Raw genomic sequence first — 24997 nt, forward strand, 5'->3', positions numbered from 1 at the left:
TGAGTTTCAATTTGCTCTGCATTGCACTTTATGTATTTTTTCACTTGCTGAAATACTTCATGTATTTCTGATATACAAAACAGTACAGGTTTTGTTAATCTAGTTTTAACTAGAAATTAGCCATAAAACTAAGACGGTTTTATAAAAATGCAAGTTCCATAAAATACAGCAAATAAACTATTTAGATCAGAGACATATTTCATGATACATTGAGAAATATTATAGCTTCTGAAATGATTTACCATTTGGTAAATTCAATACATTAATGGATAGCATGGTTTAAAATAGAATATGAGTAAGCAGGAGACAAAGTTCTAGACATTGGATTTGCTTATATGCAAAACCTGCATTAGTTTAATTGATATGGGTCATAAAAAAAAATCACCTAATCTAGTGTAAAGTATAAAACTATTTAATAAGTTGGGTTAAAATGAAAAGAGCTGACAGAAGAGTTGAAATCAGTTTAACTTCATTACCAAAGAGAGGTTTTTCACTACGCTAGTGCAATGCTGTAGAGGAGGCAGTCTGAGAAGCCCCTTGTCCCTGGAGGGGCTGAACAAGACCCCATCAGAAGCTATATGCGAGTACGTATTTTCCTGCTTTGAACAGTAGCTCGCCAAACTCTTACAGGCCCCCTTCCAGATGGACAGTGGTGTTTCCATTTGGTTTTTTCTCCCTTCATCCCCTCCAGGTTTGGGAACCAGCATCCTAAAGACAATCATCTTGTTCCTAAATGAGCTAATTAAGAACTCATCTTCCCCTTGATTGGTGTTAAACGTACAGCCCTAACAGCCCTAATACTACTGTATGTTGTTTAGCCTAAGACTTTTTAGATGCCAGTTTCAATGCTTTAAACAAAGAACAGCTACTCTACCCCAGCACAGAATCCCTCCAAATCTTGTGGACTACATTGAAAAATAAAGACCTTTTTTACTTTTACTTTGTCCAAGCTCTTTATTCCAAATAACACCTAGAAAAGTGGAAGTCTGCAGAGACTGGAAAACAAAGCACACAACAGTAAAGAGGGGGGAGAGAGAGATGGCGATGCTCCCGTTCCCTTCCCAGAGTGAGCCCTTCCTGGGCTCCCCTCTCCAGGCTGATGAGCGCGTATGTGCACAGACCACACACAGCTCTGAAGTCCTCGACACCATGGTATGAAACCCCTGCAAAAGTGCTTTGTCAACCGCCTCAGTCCACAGTTCCTTTTAAGAGACTTTCAGACATTCTGCTTTTTCATTTCTACATCCATAGGTAAAAGCTGACAGCTGCTCCAATAGCACGAGTACAGGCTCACCTTGAGTTGCAAATGTATCATCTTGCCATTTTTAATCAAGCTTCTGTTTTGCCTACAAGAGATGTGCAGGATCTGGGTATTTCTGCACGCTGTAAAGCTGTTGTGTCCTTTCAGGGACTAACACGAGTCCCTGGAGCGTGGCAAGCGCGCTGCCAGTGTGCAAGCTATAGGCTTGACATTGGTGAGCACCGTGGTACCTGTGCTGAAGAGAAAGCATAGATTAATGTTACATATCCATCCTACCACAGAGATAAGTGCTGCACAACATTGCTCAGGTCTTGCAGTTGTGAAAAAATGAAGCTTAAAACCTTTGCACTAAGCACAAGTTGTCTCTGAAAGCTCAGTTTGTGTTTGGCTGAGGAGCCAGAGCAGTGACAGGCCTACCAAGGTGGCAGTCCTCAGGCAGCACAAATAACAGTTCTGTTGCCCAACTAGTTTCTGTATTTTCATGTATGCGTGAAGGAAAGCTTAGAAGACTTTTGCATGTAGATGATACTCCTCTGCAATCTGATTTGATTCTGCCCTCTGGGGTTAGTCTGTGGGCCAGCACAGCAGATTTAGGTAAGGTACTTCCACTGCCAGTGAGTTGCACATAGCAAAAACCTGTTTCTTATTAGAAGCAGGTGCTTTTTCTTTTCTTTTTCTTAAGATAAAAAAACACAGAGCAACAAAACATCACCATGCAGACCTTTGTTAAACTCTCTCTCCCTGTAGCCGCAGCATCTGGGTAGAAGTCCAGAATTCAGAGGACCTCGGCCATCAAAAAGCCTTTACAATCTATTGCTGCTGAAAATGTTTTAGTGCTATAACAAAAACATACAGATTTGGGCTCTACAAAATTCCTCTAGGAATTTTGCTGTTACTTTATATGGAAAAAGTGTTAAAATCCTTATGTCTGCATCTGAGTCAATTCTGCCTGCTGAACCAAGAGCACTTCCAATAGACTTCAGATATGTAGGGAGTCATTCTCAGTACAAATCATGATGCTCCAAACATTTCAAATCTTTTTCTTAAAACCAGTTGTGAAATTAGCAATGTGTATATTAATGCTGAAAAGTCTATGAAAATAGTTGAGTTAAAATTCTAAGAAGTACGTGCTTGCACTTGAAACTTTAAAGAAAGACTGAATTACTAATTTGTTAAGCATTAGCTCCTGAGTTTTATTAATGTACTAAACCAGGTTTGGACAGAGTAACTATTTCTACAAATTGAGAAGGAATATTTTTTTCTCAAGTTATTCAAGTATTTCAGGTAATGAATAGTTTGTTTCTGGTCACTGGGTTTTAGAATGAGCAAATCTCATCCTCTTGCACTTCTAATATTCATTGTTTGTATGGAAAAAAATGTTTTCTGCTTTTTCATTTCCCAGTGAATGATCAGTTCACTAGTTTTAGGCAATGTTTCTTCACTTAGATTGCAAAATATGCTGTGGTAAATTTACTCTCCTCCTTGTGAATCTTGATTGTCTGGTTATTATATTTTTTTTCTAGCCTCAAAAATGCTTTTGTACAATTTTCATAGATAAGGTTGAATAAAAATTGCAAGGAAGAATCTAAGTCATCTGATAAGTGCATTAACCACTATTTTCCCTAAGTAAAAATTAAGAACATGAAGAAACATGAAATATCATGAACAAAGTCAATTCATTGCTGAATTAAATATTTATAGAACATCTTGATTAGTAAAAAGCAGTAATCTTTATTAAAGTTACATCTAGTAGCAAACCACTGTATTTTAGTAAGTATCACAAGTGAGAAAGCAATTTTTCTTCAGAAAAAGCACAAATGGAAAACAAGATTAAAACAGATCATTTAAACCAAGGTTTTCCTCTTGTCTTTAAGCCCATCTTGCCTGGTACATTACTCTTGTATGGTCAGGAATGTTCAGGACAATAGACCTCCCTCATGGGAAGCAGCTAGGTTCCAAAGTGTTAACTGAAATAAAAGCAAAAGTGAGCAAACTCGCAGAATTTTCTAACTGCTAGCTCAGCTATTGCCAAAAAAGCACTACTCACTACTGAACTAGAATTTCAGCATTTTAAAAGAATCATGTTTTAATCTAGCTCATGCACCATAGTTAAAACCAGAGTTCTGTTGGTTTGCTTGTTTGCCTTACAGGGCTTAAACTGGTTAATAAACCTCAGAGCAGGATACGCCAATACTCAGATGACCACAGTTGAATTGCAGTCTCTCAAAATCCCATGTTATTACAGAAACAACAGTCTTTGAATTAAAAACTACTTAATATTATCTCAAAAAAGCAAGGAGAAAAAGCAGCTCATTCTTTATTTGGGAAATGCCATTCAGTTACCATTAACTCACAAGCTGTGTGCTTAACTGGTCTCCTGTAGCTTTGTGAGGTTGAGTTTTTGTTGAAAGCAGATGGTGATTAAACTACATAGCCAGGAACCTTCCTTTGATCTTCGTAAATGAATGTATACGTACGAACTATGCATTTTCATACAGCTGCATACTGTATCTTGAATCAATTCAACTCCAACCTTTTCCCTTAGGTTAGCAACCCCCAAACTTCAGGAGCTGAAGGTGCTCCCATCTCCTTAGCATATATTTGTCTCCTGTCTTGTTTCTGCTCTCCAAAAACCCGATAACGCAGGACGGAGGTGCAGGGCCCCAGGAGCAGCGAGGCCAAGAGGCTGTGGCCAAGGCAGCGACCTGGCACACCCTGGGGGGACCAGTTTGGACTTCTGGGCCCAGCATGGCCAAGCAGAGGGACATGGTACCTGTGCTCGCTCAGCCAGAGCTGCTGCTGCTGCTCTGGCCCCTGCACCTCTTGCACGTTTCCTCAGCGTCTTGCACGCTCGGGCAGCAGAGCGGTACCAGCAGCTGCTCTCTCACACAGGTTCAGTAGGAGTTTGCAGCAACACTAGAACAAGCTATACCAAGGAGGAACCCCCTGGAATCGGGCTTGCAGCCACGTCCTCCCCCCTCAGGGGAGCCTTTTCAGCCACCCTCCCAGCCGTTTCATTCTTACCACCGCTTCTCCACCGTGCTCTGCACCACGTAGGGGCATGGACGGCTCCTTAGGAGTTGTGGTCTCATGGCTGAGACCTGCTGCACCAGATGATACATCAGCGCTCAAAACACTCTATCCTTCATCCTAAGCATTGACTGGACTTCAGGGCTGGGGTGTGTAAGAGATGAAGGATCAGACTTTGGTTTTACTGTACCATCTGTTGGAAGGGAGTAGGAAAGATGAAAAATGGATGTCTTGTTCTTGTAGCTGGTGCAATTAAATGAAGGGAAAAGGTATTGCATGCAGCATCCTTACTGAAATTTTGGGTTGTTGCTGTAACATGCATCAGCCCAGTCTGGTCAATGAATGAACTGTGTTTCTAACAGTTTATCCTACAGGAAGAAAAAAAAATAGATGTATTAAGAATATCCTTGATTTAGAGTAAAGCAAGCCTGGACTCAACAAGAAAGAAAGATTTTGTTTATATGCAAACTATTCAAATATTTGATACTAGTATGAAGGCAGTGGTATTCTTATCTATCCAGAGATGTGCACTCATCTAGGTTGTGTTTAATTGAAAAATATTTTTACAATACGCATTTGATGGGCTAAGGCCTTTAATTTTATAGTCTTTACAAGAATTAGCACGGAAATTATGTTTTTGCATTTATTGAGCTACCTGCCCATGTTAGTTTTCCATTTGCATAAAGACTATTTCCACTACTTCAGAGGGTTTTGTGGGTTTTTTTGTTTTTAAACACTGTCCTTTTTTTAAAAAAACGCAGTGCTTTTTGTATGTTGCTCGACAGAAAAACATATTCCTTACCAAGGCCCCTATAAAGTGATCCACAGAACCCAATGACTTGAAAAAAAAATGCTTGAGGACAGGTCTTCAGCGGTTATCAGCTGCCATATCTCCCATAGCTGTGACCATTTGTATCAGGGGAGGACCTGTCCCCCAGAGGGTTGGGCAGAGGTAGCTGTAGGGATGCTCAGCGTGGCACGGGAGGCACTCTGGAGCTGGCAGATCTCCGTTACCAGGATGTGGCCTGTAACAGCAACGGAAAGACACCACTGCATTTCTCTGCAATCTGCAACTGTCCCGTGGGCCCAGTATAGCTCCAGCTGCAGTCCCTCCAATGAAAGCGCTGACCGCAACCGTCAGTCCTTTGCTGTCACTTACTATCACAAAGTTAACTTTTTAAAATGAGAGAGAGCTTCCAACTCTGGCACTAATGGAAATACTGAATACTTTTAATATATATATATATATATATTTGGAAAGTATTTGAAAAAAGTGTTTTGTCTTTTTTTATACAACTTTTAGCCAAATAGAAGTATTCTGACTATTACTTCTGTGGATACCTGTCTACCTGTAAATAAACTCATATATTCAGGTACATGAACCTGAAGAAAAAAAAAAATAAAGACTGTTCACTGGCTATGCGCTTTGCTAGCTTTTCGTTCCTTTGTACATAAAAGGTAACTGTTTAAATGTTGGGTGGGTTGTTGGTTTGTTTTTTTTTTTTTATTTAATAGCTGTTCCTCTAAAGAAAGAAGAAGAAGAAGAAAAAAAAACTTTTGACTTTGTTTTCTCTTTTCTGAGTTAATACAAAGATTTTCTAACTTTTTACTGCAGAAATGGATCAATACCTGGTGCTATGTGAATTTGAGTCAAACTGGCCATAGCAGACACACCAGTTAGAATGCACTTTTCCTGTGACACACAATGTATTTTCTCAGAAGGGACTTTCAAAGGACCATCAGCTGTTTACATTTCTTCTTGTTGCCCCAAATAGTTTTGAATATTGAAATAACTCCCAAAAATAGAGAAAGTCATGATCCATTATGGATGTGACGAATCCTTACATTTAGGTATCTACAACAGGTTTGTACAAATCCCATTTTAGAGATAGTTGAAATATTGGGCTTTCATACTTCGTAATGCTTTGATGTGACAATAAATATGCTGTTGCTATCTAGTCTAACCTCACTGTAGACCTGTAACTTCCTGTTTATGGTTATGTCATGAATTGCACTGGCTTGAATTCAGCCAAATACTGACTGTTCAGATGGAATATTCCGACTGTTATGATGTCCACAGAACATTAATTAAATGCACTTGTATCTGACTACTGCGGAATATGTCAAATTATTCATGTAATAAAGCCCTTGTGTACAACTTTTGCTACCTGTTTATGTGAACTTTAGTTCTTTTACAGCAATGAACGTCAGCGCATCAACCAAGGCCTGACACAACTCGGTGATAGCCCTTGCACCAACTTCATTACAGACAGGAGTGAATTCCTTCCCTTCAATCAGAAGGCAGATATTTAGACACCATAACATGAGCTAAGACACACAGGACAGGAATGTGGCCCTTGAATTTTAAGTTTTGGCCATGTGAATTTTAAGTGCAACCTTTGACTACGGTTTCCCACTTCCAGTCTCATGCTATAAAACTGGTCTCCCTGATGCACTGAGCTAGCAACACCTTTCCCATCCTGCTCTTGCCTGGCAGTCAAGGAGTAAGTAGCCTCCCTGTGCACACCAAGGAACACGCCTGACAGGCAAAGCTTTGTTTGAACAAGATATGCCTTTCTCATTGTAAAGCTAATGAAGCTACTGCTTTAAACTTGCAAGTTGGAAAGACATTCCTGAGAGAGGGAGTAGTTTGTTTAAAAAAAAAAAAGTATAAGCTCAGTACCATTTCTGTCCAAGTTTTCAAACCCCCGTCTAGCTTTGTGAGGTCATATTTAAATGTTCCTTTGGCTAATGCATTCCTACCCAGTGCTGCAAAGCCAACTCCAATATAAATAGCAAGGCTATTAAATTTAATGAGTGGTTTAATCACTCTTCTTCTGTTCACATTTTCCTCCCTTCAAGCAACACCTCCTCACCACACACATGCATACGCGGTCATCCATCCCCAGTAAAGAGGATCTCTAAACTAATCCGTTCTCTAAGCCAGAGGCAAAACAGCTCAGGCAAAGAGACCCTGCCCTGCTACCCAACGACATATATCGTTACTAACGGTCAGGCTTGTCCAAACGGTCCCTTCTGGAACACGCGTTTCATCCCGCAGGTACCAGGCGCCGCTGGAGTGAGCGGCACTCCGTGTAGCTTCTGTTGGAGGAGTCGGCTGTCTTCATAGCCCCACTCCCGCCAGGCAGGTCCCCAAAGCTGTCCGCCTTGTATCATTAGAGTAGGTAATCCTACAGCCGATTCCTCTGGATATAAAAAGGAAGGGATTTGAAATCATATAATTAGCAAGGAAGTGTTTTAGTGGTATTTCAGATTAAATTTCACTAATTAAATGCCACTTTAAGAGATAATAATCTCTGCTGTAATTGATGTTTCTGAAGACAGGCAGACAGCCCGTTACAGTTCTCTTTATGCAAAAACATGTTTTCTACTTTTGTACATTAAAGAAAAAGCATTTCATTTTAGCCCAAAATTCAATACCTACACCACCACCCCCCTCCACTCCTGCACAGGCTTTGTCTCTTTTTGAGCCAGTTCAGAATAGCTTTAAGAAGTGACTACCTCAGGCACATTTGGTTTAGAAATATTTCACGCTCTCATGTACTTACTTTAGAAAATTTTGATACAGGATGATTCCTTCTCTGCCTGCATCAGTAAGTTCCTCTAACCTCATTTCTTTTAGCTACAATAATTCACTAAATTCAAATTTGGGCTTTCAATACTCTTGGCTGCAAGAAAACAATTTTTGTTAAAATGTCCCATTGAAACGCTGCCATCGTCTTGTTTTACGCCACTACCTTTGAGACCTGTTCTCCAAATGTGGCGTTACAGAATCATAATATTATAATCTTTCTTCTGTGAGGTCCTAGTGGAAACCCATCGCACCAAAAGTAACTTTTTAGCAATGAAAATTACCACTTAGAGAACAATAACATTATTGCGGTGCCCCTTAATTGAATGCATTATTTTTCTAGTTTATTCACTTAAACTGCCAACTTTTTTCTCCCTCTCCCACCCACTCTTTTTTCATGATGCCAAGAAAAATATTTAGGTTATAAAAATTGCCATATTGGTTTGAAGACTAAGCTACATTTCTCTTTTTGGCTAACAAAATAAGCAAACATTATGCTAAGATTTATGTTGTAATTTTATCTTCGGAGAGGAGAAAAAGAGAGAGAGAATTTGCACCTTCCTGAATTATATTTTCCTGCTTTATCCCCAGATGATACCACCATGACAAGATGCAGCAGTTTTTTTTTTTTACTTTTACAGTTTCAGGGGAAGAAGAGTTTTCAAACACATTCATTTCAATGCAAGGCAAACAACAAACAAATTTCTCATTACTCTTTGTCTCAGCTTTGCCTTGTAGTCACTGTAGTACAGTGTCTTGCTCTGATATGAGACTTCATTGATTTTTTTTTGCCAGTTTTTAAGAACAAAACTTATGGACACGGAGACAGGGAGGAACCCTACCAAGGACTAAGTTAAACGACCAAGCTTGTTTTTAACCAACCTTATGGCATAGCTCCAAATGTCTTGATCTGACTCTGCAGATCACTGATCCACCAAACTTTAACTTCTGTATTTTTCAGTAGTACGTGAACATCCCATTTTGGCTAGAAGCAGACTTACCCCTCCTTCCTAGACTTTTTAACTACTAGCTTTGCAGGCTTTTTAGCTTTCCTTCATAATACTATTACCAGCATTTTTAACATTGTGTTGAGTTTGTGTGACTCAAGGTTTTAGTAGTGAGGGGCTACAGGGATGGCTTCTGTGAGAAGATGCCAGAAGCTTCCCCCCGTGTCAGATGGAGCCATTGACAGCCCACTCCAAGATGGACCCACCACTGGCCAAGGCCAAGGCCCATCAGCAATAGTGGTTGCGCCTCTGGGATAACATAGATAAGAAGGAAAATAACCCACAAAGAGCAATTGCAGCCAGAGAGAGGAGTGAGAAATGTGAGAGGCACAATGTTGCAGACACTCAAGTCAGTGAAGATGGAGGAGGTGCTCCAGGCGCCAGAGCAGAGATTCCCCTGCAGCCCATGGTGAAGACCATGGTGAGGCAGGCTGTCCCCCTGCAGCCCGTGGAGGAAGGATGAGGGGGTGTAGAGATTCCACCTGCAGCCCATGGAGGACCCCACGCTGGAGCAGGTGGAGGCACCTGAAGGAGGCTGTGACCCCGTGGGAAGCCCATGTTGCAGCAGGCTCCTGGCAGGAGAAAGGACCCCACACTGGAGCAGGTTTTCTGGCAGGACTTGTGACCCTGTAGGGGACCCACACTGGAGTAGTCTGTTCCTGAAGGTCTGCACCCCGTGGAAGGGACCCACACTGGAGCAGTTCATGAAGAACTGCAGCCTGTGGGAAGGACTCACGCTGGAGAAGTTGGTGGAGGACTGTCCCCCGTGAGAGGGACCCCACGCTGGAGCAGGGGCAGAGTGTGAGGAGTCCTCCCCCTGAGGAGGAAGGAGCGGCAGAGACAACGTGTGATGAACTGACCGTAACCCCCATTCCCCGTCCCTGTGTGCCGCTGGGGGATAGGAGGTAGAGAAATCGGGGGTAAAGTTGAGCCTGGGAAGATGGGAGGGGTGGGGGGAGGTGGTTTAAGATTTGGGTTTATTTCTCATTATTCTACTCTGTTTTGCTTAATAATAAATTAATTTCTCTGAGTTGAATCTGTTTTGCCTTTGATGGTAATTGGTGAGTGATCTCTCCCTGTCCTTATCTAGACCCATGAGCCTTTCATTGTATTTTTCTCTCCCCGTCCAGCTGAGGAAGGGAGTGACAGAGTGCCAGGTGGGCACCTGGCATCCAGCCAGGGTCAACCCACCACAGATATATATATTATTATATATATAATATAGGTATAATAATATGTGTGCATATATAGTGTGTGTGTGTGTATATATACACACACACACATATGGTCCAGAGACTCTTTTCACAAAATTAGTTTTCAAAATGAGAACAGGCAGAAAAAGGGCAAATAACTATAAACCAATACTTTTAGAATATATTACATTAAAAATATATGCAAGTTAAAATTGTGTTACATACGACTGTTGCTGAAAGCAACTCAGTGCTCACCAGTTCTATTGAAACAGGTGGGAACCGCACGTTCTCCATACCCGACATTTTTTCCCAGACCATTCACTGGAGCGCAAACTTATCCCGTGCTGACCTCTTGTGGTACACAATGAATCTGCAGTCGCCAAAATAGGCGCAAAACTCAAGACCACGGCGAGGTTGAAGAAAGGTAGGCTGGCCTCCAGACACCGGCTGGGAACTCAGAGAACAGAAAGACCACATCCCAGAGGGCACACACACCCCCTTTAAATTTTCATTTTTAACTCCTGAGCACATAAAATCCTACACAACACTGAAACATGGTGAATCTGTCAGGTAAAAACAGTTCTTAAATTTGACAAGGATTTATCTAAATTCTTTGCAAAGCTTTAGGAACAGCTTTAGCTGGGAACCGCTAGAGTAACAGAAATCTTGTCATTGATCCTTGCAGATCAGAGCTCTGTTTGTATTGTTTTATCACCAATACTGACGTATGTCATTGTGTACAAGGCACGGAGCATCCCTCTCTCAACTCTTGTGGTAGAGTGCATTTGACTAATTAATCTGTGGAAGTCCAAAAGTCTCCTGTCTCACTTCTGACATCTTTCTTGTTGCCCCATTTCTCACCAGCATGGTGTAACACAACAACTGGCAGTGAGGCGTATATACTTTATATCTCTTTTATTCACTCCTCTAAACACTTGTCTGTATCACTCAAATCAATTCACCCATTCTATGTAAGCTCCTGAGGATCAGAAAATAAGTCAGTAAGTGGAAAAACAAATATTTTTAATAAATGGTGAACCCATTTAAAGTCACAGGAAGCAGAAACTACTCGTTCTGCCAGGAGCCAACTGTCAGAGCCTGCAGGCTGTGGCAAGGAGGACAGGATTAATCACATTCTCATCCCACTCCAAAGTCCAGCTGCACTAGGCACCCTTTCATGTTGTTACACCTGTACCTGCCCCACTAGATCTGCTTCCTACTCCCCAGGATACACCTCACCTACTCTCCAGCTGATGCAGGTCATCCCCTACCCTCAAAGCAGCAAGGCTCTCACTAACAGTGCCCACACAAGCATTCAGTAAAAAGGGTGCCCTGAGTCCTATCTCAGAAGAGGGAACAAATTCATTCCTGCAGCCTTGCTCTTTTGCTGTTATCAGAAAAAGCACTATGTACAAAGCAGGCCTTCCCAGTGCACCCTCAGAAATGGGAGGGCACTGAGGATGTCTTCATCTTCGCACACAGATGGAACACTCAAACACAAACATGAGAGTCCTTCTAGCTAAAGCCCCTGTGCTTTACAGTCTCACCCCCTCACAGCTAGCAGAGAGCAAGCCACTCCCAGAAATCACTGCCAGACATGCTTTTTACCCATTTTTTTAGGCCATCAACACACCTTCTAGATATCTTAGAGCAGAAACTGGCTCTTTATTTTCACTCTTCATTTTTCCCCTCTTTTCTGTTCCTTGCAGGTTCCTTGCTCTGGTATATATTAGTATCACTGCTGTTATTTCCCATCAAGCCTGAGGTATAACATTTGCAAAAAGTGGTGACTCACGTAACCAAGTTTAGGCTGAGCATTTAGCTAGGACTGACCAGGCTTTCTAAAGTGCTGTATGCAGAGGTTTCTGTTAGGAGACTCAGATGACATCCTCTTAAGAAAGGGCTGGTTCCTTCCTTCTGGTCATAGACCTCTTGACCTGTGAAAACAAACAGGATACAGAATAAGGGATGGAAGGAGGAAGGAAAATGTTTTTTACTTCCACAGCTTTGGTAAAAATCTGAAATTTCAAAAAATATCTGGAAAATCCCATTCCTAGGCTGCTTCTTTCTTGGGTTCTCTTTTCTTTAAATGTTTGCATTTTCTCCCACAACGGTGGTCAGGAGTTTTGGCATTTCAGACTAAACTTACGCCATACAGCTCGCTACGTGGGGTGATTTTTCAGAGCTCCTCCCTCCACCAGCTCTGTTGCTTCCCAAAGTCAGCAGCAAAATGAGAAGTACAGTCTCTCACAGAAGATGTTTCATATTTAGAATCGGCACTCAATAAAGATGCATCCTGTGCTGCACTGCTACAAGACATGTGGAGGGAGGCAGACCTGGTGCAGTGTCAGGGCAGGGGAACTAGAAAGCTATCAGAGGAAAGCAAGATGAAAGTGGAAGGGAAATGAAGTAAGTGGGTGATAAAATAATTCTGCTATAGAAGGAGAAAGCCAAAAGGATCAAAGGATGTCTTTTATTTGCATTTTATCCTCATTTCTGTTCCTTGCAGTTTCCTTCCTCTGCTGTATATTATTATCACCTCTATTATAAAACTTTCTGGTTGCTTGCAATTATCCCCCCTTTAATCTCATGCTAGGCTCTTCCCCTTTGATCCAGTGCAGTACACGCCTTCTTGCCATATGACTGATTGTGTGACTGCATATATATGTAAAAATGTAAATTTTTTTCTGACCTAATTTCCCCATTGTGTCTCCAGTTTAAATCTATAAAGTCTAGGCAAAATTGCATGTCCTTCACAAAACCCTTTCTGCTTACCTCAGTTAGGGTGGATTCAGCTCCCAATAGAAATGTTACAAATGGAAATCTCCTTCTAACATCTTTGTTTTATTTTTGCACCTAAGTTAGGGTTATAATTTCATACAATAAAAGAACACAAGCTACAGAGAGGGACACCTAATTACGCCCTTCATTGCAAGGCTAAGCTGAGTTCAATGAGAAGAGACAAACCTGTTCCTAGCAGACCCTTGATTCTTTATCTTCTTTTCAACTTACTAAAAAGACCCCTCATCCTCTCCTGGGACCATAGCTTGCCCTGTCCACTGTCCCTGCAAACCGGGCTTGATGCCAGGGCTGGCAGGGCTGAGATACATGGTACAACGCTGGGACCTACGGGCCAGGAGTAGCGCCCTGAGATGACAGGGAACAGGACAGAGGCAGTCGGAAAGTCAACTTTCTCGGAAGGACAAGCCGCTGCTTCCTTCCCCAGTGGGAAACAGGAGGCAAAGCAGAGCTGCCAGCTCTGGCCCCATCCCTCTGTGCAGGGCAGCTCCCCACTTGTGGGCAGCCGCTCTCTCACAGGGCTAACACCAGGCGAGACCAGGTGAAGCCCTCTTCTCTGTTTTCTCACTGGGGTTAGGTCTTTTTATTATTTTTTTTTCAGCTTTTTGAGTGTATGAAACACGCTGACCCTTGTTGGCAAGGAAGTCTCATCTTCATTCTTCTTCTTCAAAGGGAACACTGAAGAAACAGTGTATGGATGGTGTGAAGAGGTCAACTGTACTTCTCAGTGCTATTAGAAATGTCACAAAATACTGAAGCCCACATAATATTTAAGTAGTTTGTAGTATGAATATTGTTAACTAAACCTGATTTGAAAAGGAACACAATGGAAATTTTCTGCCTTACCTTGTTCATACAGGCTGAATTCCCATCAAACAACTACCATAAGCACCCTGATAGCTCAGGAAAAAAAGAGCCACTGAAAGGAACTACAGAAAGTTGCTAGGAGAGCACCCAAACTGGAACTCTCATCCTGGCCTACACAAATCTTCCACAAAGCAACATATCTTCCAGGAAAAGCAAGCTTTTATTCTCCTTGGCTGTAAAGAGCATCTGTTCTTCACGTCCTCCAAAGTATCAGTTCACCCTGCAGATTCATTCCCCATCACTCCTTGACTTCCACATCCACAGTTACAAACTTGTATCCATCATCAACACTGTCCTGCCTTCACTACCATCTTCCTTGTGAAGATAAGAGCTATCTGAGATTTAGAGAGCAACAAGTTACTTTATTTTGTGTTCCTTCACATGATTTTTGTACTAATAAGCACTGAACAAAGGATCTGCAGAGATGAGAATGACAAAATGTATTGAGATTTTTTGCTTTAAGCTCTTGCACTTGCAGCATTGTCTCCCTGGAATTAAATGGGACAACGATTGTTTCTTATGTTGCTCTGCATTCAAATAAATCCACTAGTAATAACACAAGAGGCAGCACCTCATTTTCTAGTGTTCTTAGATCACAACATGACCTTGAACATCTTTCCACTGCCACCTTCACAGACTACACTGCAGAAACACAAAGGATTTGCATATATTATTGAGCTAAAAGAGAGACCTCAAGATCTTGCTACCTCACATCCCACATATGCCCTACTCTCCTTGGCACACTGGCATGTCTCTGATGATGCAGCACCACTTTCTTTTTCTCTTTTTAAAATCTCATACAATGACAAATTGATCGATGTCCCCTGTGGTCTCCCCTGTGATTAGTTACATTCCCCTCTCAGAAATATACCTCACTTGATATATTGTTGGAGGTTCTAACATCAATAGCAAGAAACTGGATCTTGCTATGGAGAACTGAAAAGCCCTGCGCTAAAACACCTTTTGCAGCTGTGAGTATCAACACCCACTCATCACGCTGCCTTTTTCAACATTTTCTTTAGTAAGGTGCATTAGTCAGGCTCCTGAAATAAGCACCTTCAGGGCTTATTTTCCATTCTCCATGGTCCCCCTTTGAACTCAAGCCAGGCTGTGCCTTCCCAAAACATTAACAACCATGGTAATAAATACATCTGATAAGAGTTCACAGAACATTAACATCAGCAAGCCAACAAATGGGTACAAGTGTTAGAGAGCACTACGTACAGGGGATATGTAACAGACCATGGAGGCCCTTTAAGACCTCCACAGGGCAGCTGCCCTCCTGGGGAGCATGGACAGGCACAGCTGACATGAATTGACTCACAGGGCTGGGTGCCCAGCTCAGAGACTTCAAAGGCTTCCAGTTTGGGAGGGGACTAGGTTGTTTGTCTTGGTGATTCAGGTTTCTTATGATGAAAGAAGGAAAGAAAGAGACACTGTTGGTTTATTTTTGCTGGGTAGTGGTGTTCTGATTTCCTAGGCTTTAGGAGAGAAATTATGTCTTATATGTATTGCTACTGAGTTAATAGTAGTAGCAGTTACCTTGGTAGGCTGGTAAGAGGTATGGCGTGTGGTCAGTCTGCTAGTTCACAACACAAGCAATAAGTTGTTGATGGGTTGCAGGGCTGGAGCTAGAATATGTAGAGCACTGATGAAATATGTACGCTAATGTACTTTTTGTCTGATGTGGTGATGTGTCTGACATTCCCAGAGGGAGACAGATACACTAGGGCTAACTTCTGACGTTGCACCCATGAGGTCTGGGCTCTGGAGTTCTCTGTGCAGCCTCTCCTGTGTTAGCAGCACCAAGGCTCTCACACGCTGTTCTGGCAGCTCAGATTTCCTGGAGCGGCAGAACTCCATAGGCAGCCTCCTGCTGCCAGGAACCCAGAGTTGCAGAGTGCAGGGAAATCCCTAGTGGCATTGCTCTTCTAGGGTAAGATGGACAACAGTTCCCTGAGTGCGGTGTCCCCCAGTCATAAGGGGAGAGAAGTGAACCACTAGATACTGAGGTCTGTCTTGGGTTTTGATGTTTTCTCTTCTGATCTTAAGGTGGGATCTTGAGTCTGTGCAGTGCATGTTTCATCAGGAATCAGGTTACAGTTGCATCTGTAACGGCTTTTCTTTTTTCATAGTCTAAAGACTCAAGGCTGTGCTGAGTCTGTTCAGATGCTGTTTTCTCTCAGATGCCCACAGCCTGTATTTCACCTAGAAGGACTTCAGAATGTTTCAGATACACAAAGGCTATCCACCATCTTCTCGGTGAACTGTATCTTAACCACCCAGCATACTACATGACAAGCTCTGGTGGGAAGCGAATTGAACATCGTATCTAGTTAAATCTGCAAGGGGGATATAGGCAAGCAAGGTGTAATTACCCAAAGTGGGAGCTGGCCAGAGCACAGGGCTGTGACTCCTCCCTGTTACTTCTAGAAGAAGGGGAGACTGTGCTGGCAGCTGCAATCCCAAAATTCAGAAAGGAGACTCTGCAGTGTGTATTGTTCACTTGCTGACTTCAAACACTGTGCCAGAGTACAGACACGAAGGCTGTGGGGGAGAAGGATGCATGTGGACGTCAGAGGAAATGCTTGGTTACCACAGTTCTTCATCCAGACAGATGGGAAGTATTGAATTCTCATTGTAGGGGTCACAACTGCAGGTGTCACTGGGAAATTCAGAATGGCTGTCTTAAGGCATAGACAAAGACAGTAAAATTATAAAAGCAGTACCTCTAACTGAGGTACACTCAGCAGTGAGGTTATCTGAACAGGAACCAATATTCCTAATGACTTGTGACAGAAGATGAAAATACAGTTTTTATATTGTGAAAGCTGCAGTATTGAGTAACGCTTCTCTCTCCTTCAGTCTATTTCAAACTAAACTGGCTTCTTGGAATTTCTGAATGGCATCCTTCAACCTCAGCTCTTCTTCTGTGTCAGCTCAGAATAAAACTGAAGTCTCAGAACTTGCAGCTGTGCTGATTTCCTTCTTTCACAACAGAACTGTTCTGCTTGTGCTGCAGACAAGAAGAACTTGGTTACCGGAGGGGAAGATCAACAGTGGAGGAGAATCAGGTTGGAAGTGACATTTCTGTCTAGGAAAGCTATGGTAGAGGTTAATCTAGTTTATAGTAGTCCTGTTTAGTAAGCATTTGAAAGCTTTCTTTCCTGATCAAGACTTTGAAGAGTTGAGTCTGGGTGTCCTTAGTCTGTATTAAGGTCTGTAAATAAGAGGATCATTGTCAAAATATATTGTTTTACAATTGCTTTAAAACCAAAACACTTTTTATAGGAAAATGCAACTATGAAGAAGTTAATAATATTTTTTTGCCTAGAAAAATGAAGTATTTGATCAGTGAATCAATCATCTTAATTCAAACATGGCTTGCTAGAACACACTGGAAACAAACTGGATCAGTTCGGTAGTAACCTGTTTGTGCCTAAGCCCCATAAGACATTCTGGGAGGTGTAATCTGAGATACTTAATCCTTTTTCCTCTGTGGGATGGTTCTTCTTGTCAAGATGGTTTTTCCCTTAACACACTATTCTCTGGCTGGACTGGAACATTGCACTAAAAGAACTGTGACCGTGTTGAATGGGACATAGATCCTGAGGCCTATAAAGCAGAGGGACTAAAACTACCTGTGAGTATACATCTCCATGTGAAACAAAACCAAAAAGAACTGTTTCAACCTGGAAAATGTCAAAATGAAACTTTCCACATAAGAACATTTCTAAATTTTTCATTTGGAGGGGGGAGTGGTCATATTTTTCAGTCTTTATCCTGAACTCAAAACATATGAAATATTAGAACCTAAGTGTTCTGATTTCTTACTTGTCCAGCAAAACACCTGCAACTTTCACTGAGGTAAGCTCAAGTCAAAGTTTGTATCAAGAATGGTAATTACAACAGCAACAAAGCTCTACCCTAATGCTGGATTGTGAAGCCAAGCAGGAGGGTGGGATATGTCTTATCTCCTGTAACATAGAACCACAGAATGGTTTGGGTTGGAACGGACCTCAAAGATCTTCTACTTCCAACCCCCCTGCCATGAGCAGGGACACCCTCCACTAGACCAGGTTGCCCAAAGCCCCATCCAACCTGGGCTTGAACACTTCCAGGGATGGGGCATCCACAGCGTCTCTGGGCAACCTGTTCCAGTGCCTCACCACCCTCACAGAGAATTTCTTCCTTATATCTAATCTACATCTACCCTCTTTCTGTTTAAAGCCATTACCCCTTGTCCTGTCACTACATGCCCTTGTAAACAGTCCCTCTCCAGCTTTCCTGCAGGCCCCCTTCAGGTACTGGAAGGCTGCAATAAGGTCTCCCCAGAGCCTTCTGTTTTCCAGGCTGAACAACCCCAACTCTCTCAGCCTGTCTTCATAGGAGAAGTGCTCCTGCTAGGAAGCATCCTTCCCTCTTGCAGACCCAGGATTGCACATATGTTTGCTTCGAATGCTGACAGAGTACATAAAGGGGCAACCTACTGCAGTGTATTTGTGCTGGCCTTGTCTTACAGGGCTTTCCCAGGGGAGCAAGCCAGGTGCAGTCCCCACCTATATGACCCACGGTGCAGGCTGAGATCTTGTTGCTTGTGAGTTGGAACATGTATGGGGTTGCAGGGTGTTCTCCACTGAGAAAACAGAGTGCTGTGGCTAGCCCAAAGGGCTGGCAGGTTGTGTTCAGCACCGCAGGGACACTTCAAACCAGCACTGCTCAGACTGCAACAAGTGCAGATCACAACTCTTCCTTCATAAGAAACCTCCCAGGTGTGAAAAGGCAGTACCTTGAACCAGACAGGAAATGTGGCTTGCTTAAACCAGTTTGGTTCCAGCACAGTGAAGGCCAGCATGCGTGTAAGCTGTTTCTGAGGATATTATAATCTTTTCCTGGCAGGTTAGAGCAGGCAGAGGATTCTGCTTTGTAAACTGAGCAAACGACTATTTCTGAGGACAGGTTATCAGATGTTTTATGTCACCTAGTTTCTGATTTAAAAATAGACTTCTTAAAATCTGACAAAGATGTCTGGTAGCAACTTCTTTGATCTGTCCCTGTTAAAATGCAATTCAATTTAATGAATTAAATCTACATGGAAGGCAAAGTATGCTGTTAGAGGGCAAGTAATGGTTCAGATTAACAGGACTGGGGTTCGGTACCTTGGACATCTATCTTGTTTGTTGAGGGAATCACAATTATTACTCTGAGAACACTTCTATTCCGTTATTTGTGTCATCCATACGAGTATAATTCACATCTTTGTTCAATTCTGTTTGCTCTAGGGAGGCACCCTTTTGTTGATCCTACTTCTTGAAAGGCCTGTGCTTGTTGGTCTGCTGTAAAGATAAACTTGAGCCATTTTAGTGCACGTCGTTATAGCTCACTTAGCTGGATCCTACTCTTGGCACAAGCTGAGGTAGGAAAGTGAAGAATGGGCTTGCAGGGACAGCAGCCATGGACAAAGTACAGATGAAAGGTAAGATAGTCTGTGCTCATCATAGAGCGGTGCTTAGATGCAGTGAAGATGTTTCCTCTTAAGCTGGCAATGGTTTCTGCATCAAAATTGGAGGAATTTTAGCATAGTATTTTCTAAAGTACTTCAAAGTTATCTGAAATGATCAGACAGTGTCCGGCATGGGAGGGAAAAAGACTAGACAGTAGTGGACAGCTAACGAGCTTCTTGTGTAGAGAAAAAGGGAGGGAGAGGAGGAACTTCCCAATGGATAAAGAAAAAAACAGAAGGGAAGCCAGTAAAATGATTGGCTTAGATGGCAACATAAATGAGTGAGATGGAGGCCAAGCCTTTTTAAAGGTGTTCCTGATAAGCTCTGTAAAGCACTGCCACAAAATACAGCACTGTAAAAGAGACATACAAGTGCTTTGCTGAAAGTGTCTTAAAATGTTCCTCTGTCTTTTCCTTCCTTCAACCTTCTGCACGTGTCCTGGTTTAACCCCAGCCAGCAACTCAGCCCCACACAGCCACTCACTCTCCCCCTAATGGGATGGGGGAGAGAATCAGAAGACTGAAAGTGAGAAAATTCGTGGGTTGAGATAAAGACAGTTTAATAGCTAAAGCAAAAGCCACACAAATAAGCAAAGCAAAACAAGGAATTCATTCACCACTTCCCATGGGCAGGCAGGTGTTCAGACATCCCCAGGAAAGCAGGGCTCCATCACGTGTAATGGTTACTTGGGAAGACAAACGCCATCACTCTGAACGTCCCCCCCTTCCTCCTTCTTCCCCCAGCTTTATACGCTGAGCATAATGTCATATGGTATGGAATATCCCTTTGGTCAGTTGGGGTCAGCTGTCCTGGCTGTGTCCCCTCCCAACTCCTTGTGCATCCCCAGCCTCCTCGCTGGTGGGGTGGTGGGAGAAGCAGAAAAGGCCTTGGCTCTGTGTAAGCACTGCTCAGCAGTAACGAAAACATCCCTGTGTTATCAACACTGTTTCCAGCACAAATCCAACACACAGCCCCATACTGGCTACTATGAAGAAAATTAACTCTGTCCCAGCCAGAACCAGCACAGTACTCCTTTAGCCATCTTCTATACCCATCAGCTACACTGCTGTGCGCTGTAGTTCATCCCTTTACCATGTTCGCGTCTTTTCTTCCTACCATTCCCTTTACATGTCGTAAGAGCCCACAGAAACCATTTGGCAAGGTCAGCCCACCAGCCTTTTCAAAGTAGGACAGGAGAAGTTACTATTGTCTAAAATGCAGGCTGGTGGCTTGGGCATGTAACGTAAAGGAGTGCTATTTCTGTAATTGACAGAAGGTATCAACTTGGGCCTGAAAGGCAAGAAGCAAGCAAATAAAAAAGATAAATGAAGGACAAGCTGTGGCAAGTACCTCTGGAACTGAGAAAAAGGGAAACAGGGATGTTTTCTTTTAGAAGTGGTTTTCATGTGAAATTCCAAAGATGAAGTACATTTTGAGCTACTTATTAGCTTTAAAAATAAGCTATACAAAAATCCACTTGAATTTTCTGTAAGATTCAAATTCACATACAGATTTTCTACTGTTCTCATATTTGATTATTAGCATTGTTTGGGGAAATGTAACCATTTTTCTGTATTCCACAATTCTGATGAAAGACTGAAAAAAAAAAGGGAAACACAGAGTTATGTGGCTGTAGACTTGTGTAGGTCAGAGGCTTTCGACACTTACAACACCAAGCACAGAAAGCCTTCCACTTAAGAGTGATGCAAAAGCAGTGACAGCTCATTTCAGAAACACTGCCGATTTCTTTGGGTCAAGCCAGGATGCCCCTCCTGTAAGATACAGAGTAGAGTCAACAAGCATTTCAAAAGAGGTTTGTCCTCCTCCATACTGCTAAGGAAAAACCCAGAACCTTTGAAAGCCCATTTACAAAAGCCTAACTGCTGGAGTTGTTCAAGGAGGCCATTCTCACTGAAACGGTGCACAGCTATGGCAGCTTGAAGGGGGCTGGGAACATATACTGGCATCGCTTTTGGTGAAAAAAAAAGATTTCTCAAACTCACTTAGCTCTTCTCTTTGTGTCCTCACAGTAAGTCTGTACTTCTAATTACAGTATTTAAGCACCCTGGTACCACTGAAATTGAATACCTAAATCCCAGAGGCACCTTTGGAAATTTCAAACTCATAAACAAAGGAGCACGTGAATTCAGCACATTATCTGTGTGAGTCTGGGTTAGCACATCCTGATTCCACACATATCCAATTCTGTGCTGGAAAGAGCTCTTCTTCTCTACTGCATGCATGCATAAAACCTTGTCCTTAACATCTGTGTCTTTCTTAAGTTAAAAAAGACCTGTCAAGTATGTAGCAAGTGAGCTTGTCACTCGATTTTAAAGGCTTCTCAACTGCATAGCCCACCTGCTCTTCTACAGACACCTGTTTTGGGGTATAAGACTACTGCTAGGATGAAGCTTCACGTCCCCAAGACACTCCAGTGAAAGTCTCAGTCACTTAAACTCACCAGATATTCGTACAGCCTAACAGGAGGAGAGAGGAGCAGAACCTCAGGGATTTCAGAGCTGCGCTGCTTTAGAAGTGAGGACTTGCATTTGCTGTCTTGTTTTTAAGGAAGGCAGTTTTAAAGTGCATTTGGGCCCCCTTGTTCCGTTTCCACGCTTAACTGGACTATATTCAGATGTGGCAACCTGTGAATCAGACAAATTAAAAGTGCTTGGGGTTAACTGCACAGCCAGCCTTCTTGCCTGAACAAACATCATCCAAGCCAATGTCATCTTAACCCTGTGAAACTGTCAGTAATTGCTCTTGGTCTTAACTGACGTGATAGCTCGGGATGATGTACTGCCTGGCTTTTCCCTGATTCTCTGCTCAGGCTACTTGGTAAAACGACAGTAGCAGGCAGGGCCTCTACTTTCCTCTGGTCTTTTTCCCATTCCTTATTTCTGCTATTATCACAAAGCCATACTGTCTAGCACTGAAGGAACACACTCATTCCTACGAAATGACTGTGGTAAGTGGAAACTTTGCAAGTAACCTAAATAGGTGACCACAGACATTATTTAGGGAGAATCCAGGGGGTTTGGGGAGGGAGGGGAAGGGAAGCTGGAATTCATTTTGTTGTTTTACAGCTGCTGTATCCCTAAGTTTAGTGGTTGAATGGATGAAGCAGTATGCCGAAGGAGACAGGTTCCTGACACCTCCCTTCTTCAAATTGATGTTGGTCTCTCACAGACAGACACTGGCAGGCTTAGCAGTAATGTCTGAGGCATGAACACAGCCAGCTGACACAACACTCACTGCCAGAGGTTACACACTTCTATTAGAAGAAGAAAATACAAATTTTATCCAGCTTCTTTCTCCCTTTACCTTGTAGCTCATATTTCACATCCTAGAGGAAACGCACATTTTTCTGATGAAGACTACTCAGAAATATCTGGTGCAGCTGAAATGTAACACAAATCTGCATTTTGTTACTTAAAATCACTATCCGTTCAATAAGGAAACCAGGCAAGCAGATCCATACACCCTACATGTTCCACAGGCTTGAGATCCTCCTAACAGATTCTGCGTAGGACCAGGACCATTACATAGGGCAGGTGTAGGACAGCTAAGTACTTAATGAATCTGAGATTTGTGGCAGTGCTTCATACTAGTTACCCGATTATCAAAACCTGAAACATCAACATTGTGAATCTATGGCCCTGAAACTCAATAAAAAGATTTGTGTGTACCCCAGGATCTCCTATTGCTTGCCCTGGCTGCTTCACCTCATCGTTTGCTCCTCAGCCTTCCACTTGAAAATGGGCAATTACCTCCTTTATAAATACATCCTTTCAGGTACATTGGTATTAGCAACCTGAACAGATTCAGTGCGGGTCCTCTGACTCTAAGGGCCAGCAGCACTGCCTGGCTTGTGACCATGTGGCAGTATTCTCCTCTCCTAAAATAAGTCCCCACGCTGCCTACTGGGAATGGTTTCTGGCTGGTGCCTGGGCACTGCCTGAGAAGTACTGGCTGCATGGTCCAAAGCCATCCCAAGAGGCACACTATCGGCATGAGCAGTCACACATCAGTGACCACTTCTGCCCTGTTTAGCTCACTATTTTTGTATCATAGTTATTCCAAAAAAACAAAGGGAAGTGCTTTCCATATTTTCTTATTAAAGAGAACAAAGTTATGAAAATTATTTATTTGAATACAGACTTAAATGCAAATGTGCAACAGTAAAGGAGAGTACGGAATGCTGTGGGGACGCAATGAACAAGTCCTTCCAAAAACATGCAACAGCACAATCTGCATTTTAGGAGTTTTTAGACCATGATTTTAGGAACAACTAAAAAAACCCCAAAGTAACCACGCCTGGCAGCCTAACTCGTATTTACTGGGAACTGTAAAATAAACTCTGGAGGCAATGTTATGTTCTTAAAGAGTCACTGTCAAATTAAAAACAATAGAAAACACACTTGCATTTCAAACCTATTTGTCTCCTAGTGTTGTATGCCACACAAACTGCAAAACAGATGCTATTAGCAATATTTTTTTCTTTTGCCTGGTGTGCTGGCAATCTTCGGGCTATTTTGGTGGATATTCCGCACAGCAACAGGAAGGAGAAAACATTTTTGAAAGTGTGATTGTAAAACCACAAAATACTGGCTTGGGAACTTGGCCACTTGTCCCTGAAGCTGCCCTTATTTCAAACCAAAAGTAACCCAACAAACATGCACTAAACTCTCTACATTCCCCACCCTTACCAGTCACTGTTTCCTCAGCTATAGACAATCTTAAAACAGTCTTCAAAAAAACCGTCACTGCTGGATGGGCTGTGCTACTGAGTAAATAAAGAGGTTATTCCCTTCCCTATATCCAGGATCCTTAAACCTATTTCCTTATCTCTTTTTTCCATAAGACAAACAGAACAAAGGGAACTTCTGACCTCCTAACTTCTGGCTTTGCCAGCGCTCCCCCAGCCTGCCGAAGTGTATTGATCTCTGGTGGGGCAAGCCACCCTCTCACAGGGCCCAGCTGCCCTGTTCTCGCTCTGCTCTCCAGCAAGTCTTCCCCCACCCCCAGCAAATCAATAATGTATCCCTGAGCCTGCCTTTCCCTTGAGCTGCCTCTCTCCACCTGTGCTGCTCTCAGCTCACACGCTGCTTTCAGGGGGAGGAAATGAATGCAGCAATCCCCGGGAGAAGGGCTGGGCTGCCCCAGCAGCAGGCAGGACTCGGGAGGCCCCTTACCAGCTCATTGCTGCTCCTCGGGCACTGCGATGCTGCTCACAGTCTTCAGTACCCTCCCAGGTGTCACAGCCAGGTTGAAATGGAGAAACAGCTGTCCCGACCAGATCTAAATGGAACAAGAGATATTTTTGGATAAACAGAGTATCTCAAAGGAAATTAGCATTTTAGTCAAATGCTAAGAGCTGTGCCCTCCACTTAGCCCCCTGCACAATTGTGCAAGGATGCAGTCTTTAATTACATGTGACGTTCTAGGGTGGGTTTTTTTCCTGTGGGATTCTTGCATCATTTGGTGAGCAGAACAGCCAGTGACCGCTTGGTGAGTGCCTGGTCAATAATTTGATCTTTCCTCTGTTCTGCCTGTGCTTGTGTGTCCTTATATGCCAAATGTTGTCCTAACTCTGCTCTGCACAGATGTTGCTCAAGGGCTCAGATGGCAGACTTACTCACCAACATTACTGTATGTGTTGTTACAGGCCTTTTGGAGGAAAGGGGCAAGTTTTCACACCATCGTTACTGCTCTAGCGATGAGGGCCTCAGGGTACAGTTATA

At 42.8% G+C, this 24997-nt stretch overlaps 2 long non-coding RNA genes across 3 annotated transcripts; both read right to left on the minus strand.

Annotated features, from left to right (window-relative positions):
* Window positions 1-1189: 1189 nt before the first annotated feature.
* On the minus strand, window positions 1190-7492 carry LOC142600339 (uncharacterized). Of its 2 annotated transcripts, XR_012833776.1 has the most exons (5): window positions 7302-7492; window positions 5094-5316; window positions 4583-4659; window positions 4286-4484; window positions 1190-1496 (listed from the first exon to the last, which is right to left on the minus strand). It is a non-coding gene; the product is annotated as an uncharacterized LOC142600339 (long non-coding RNA). The 2 variants fall into 2 exon arrangements; XR_012833777.1 differs by lacking the exon at window positions 5094-5316.
* A 2861-nt stretch (window positions 7493-10353) lies between these two features.
* LOC142600340 (uncharacterized) lies at window positions 10354-24542 on the minus strand. Its single transcript, XR_012833778.1, has 3 exons — window positions 24449-24542; window positions 20922-21025; window positions 10354-12020 (listed from the first exon to the last, which is right to left on the minus strand). It is a non-coding gene; the product is annotated as an uncharacterized LOC142600340 (long non-coding RNA).
* Window positions 24543-24997: the final 455 nt, after the last annotated feature.

Source organism: Balearica regulorum, chromosome 2 (genome assembly GCF_011004875.1).
Source record: "Balearica regulorum gibbericeps isolate bBalReg1 chromosome 2, bBalReg1.pri, whole genome shotgun sequence".
Taxonomy (NCBI): Eukaryota; Metazoa; Chordata; class Aves; order Gruiformes; family Gruidae; genus Balearica; species Balearica regulorum.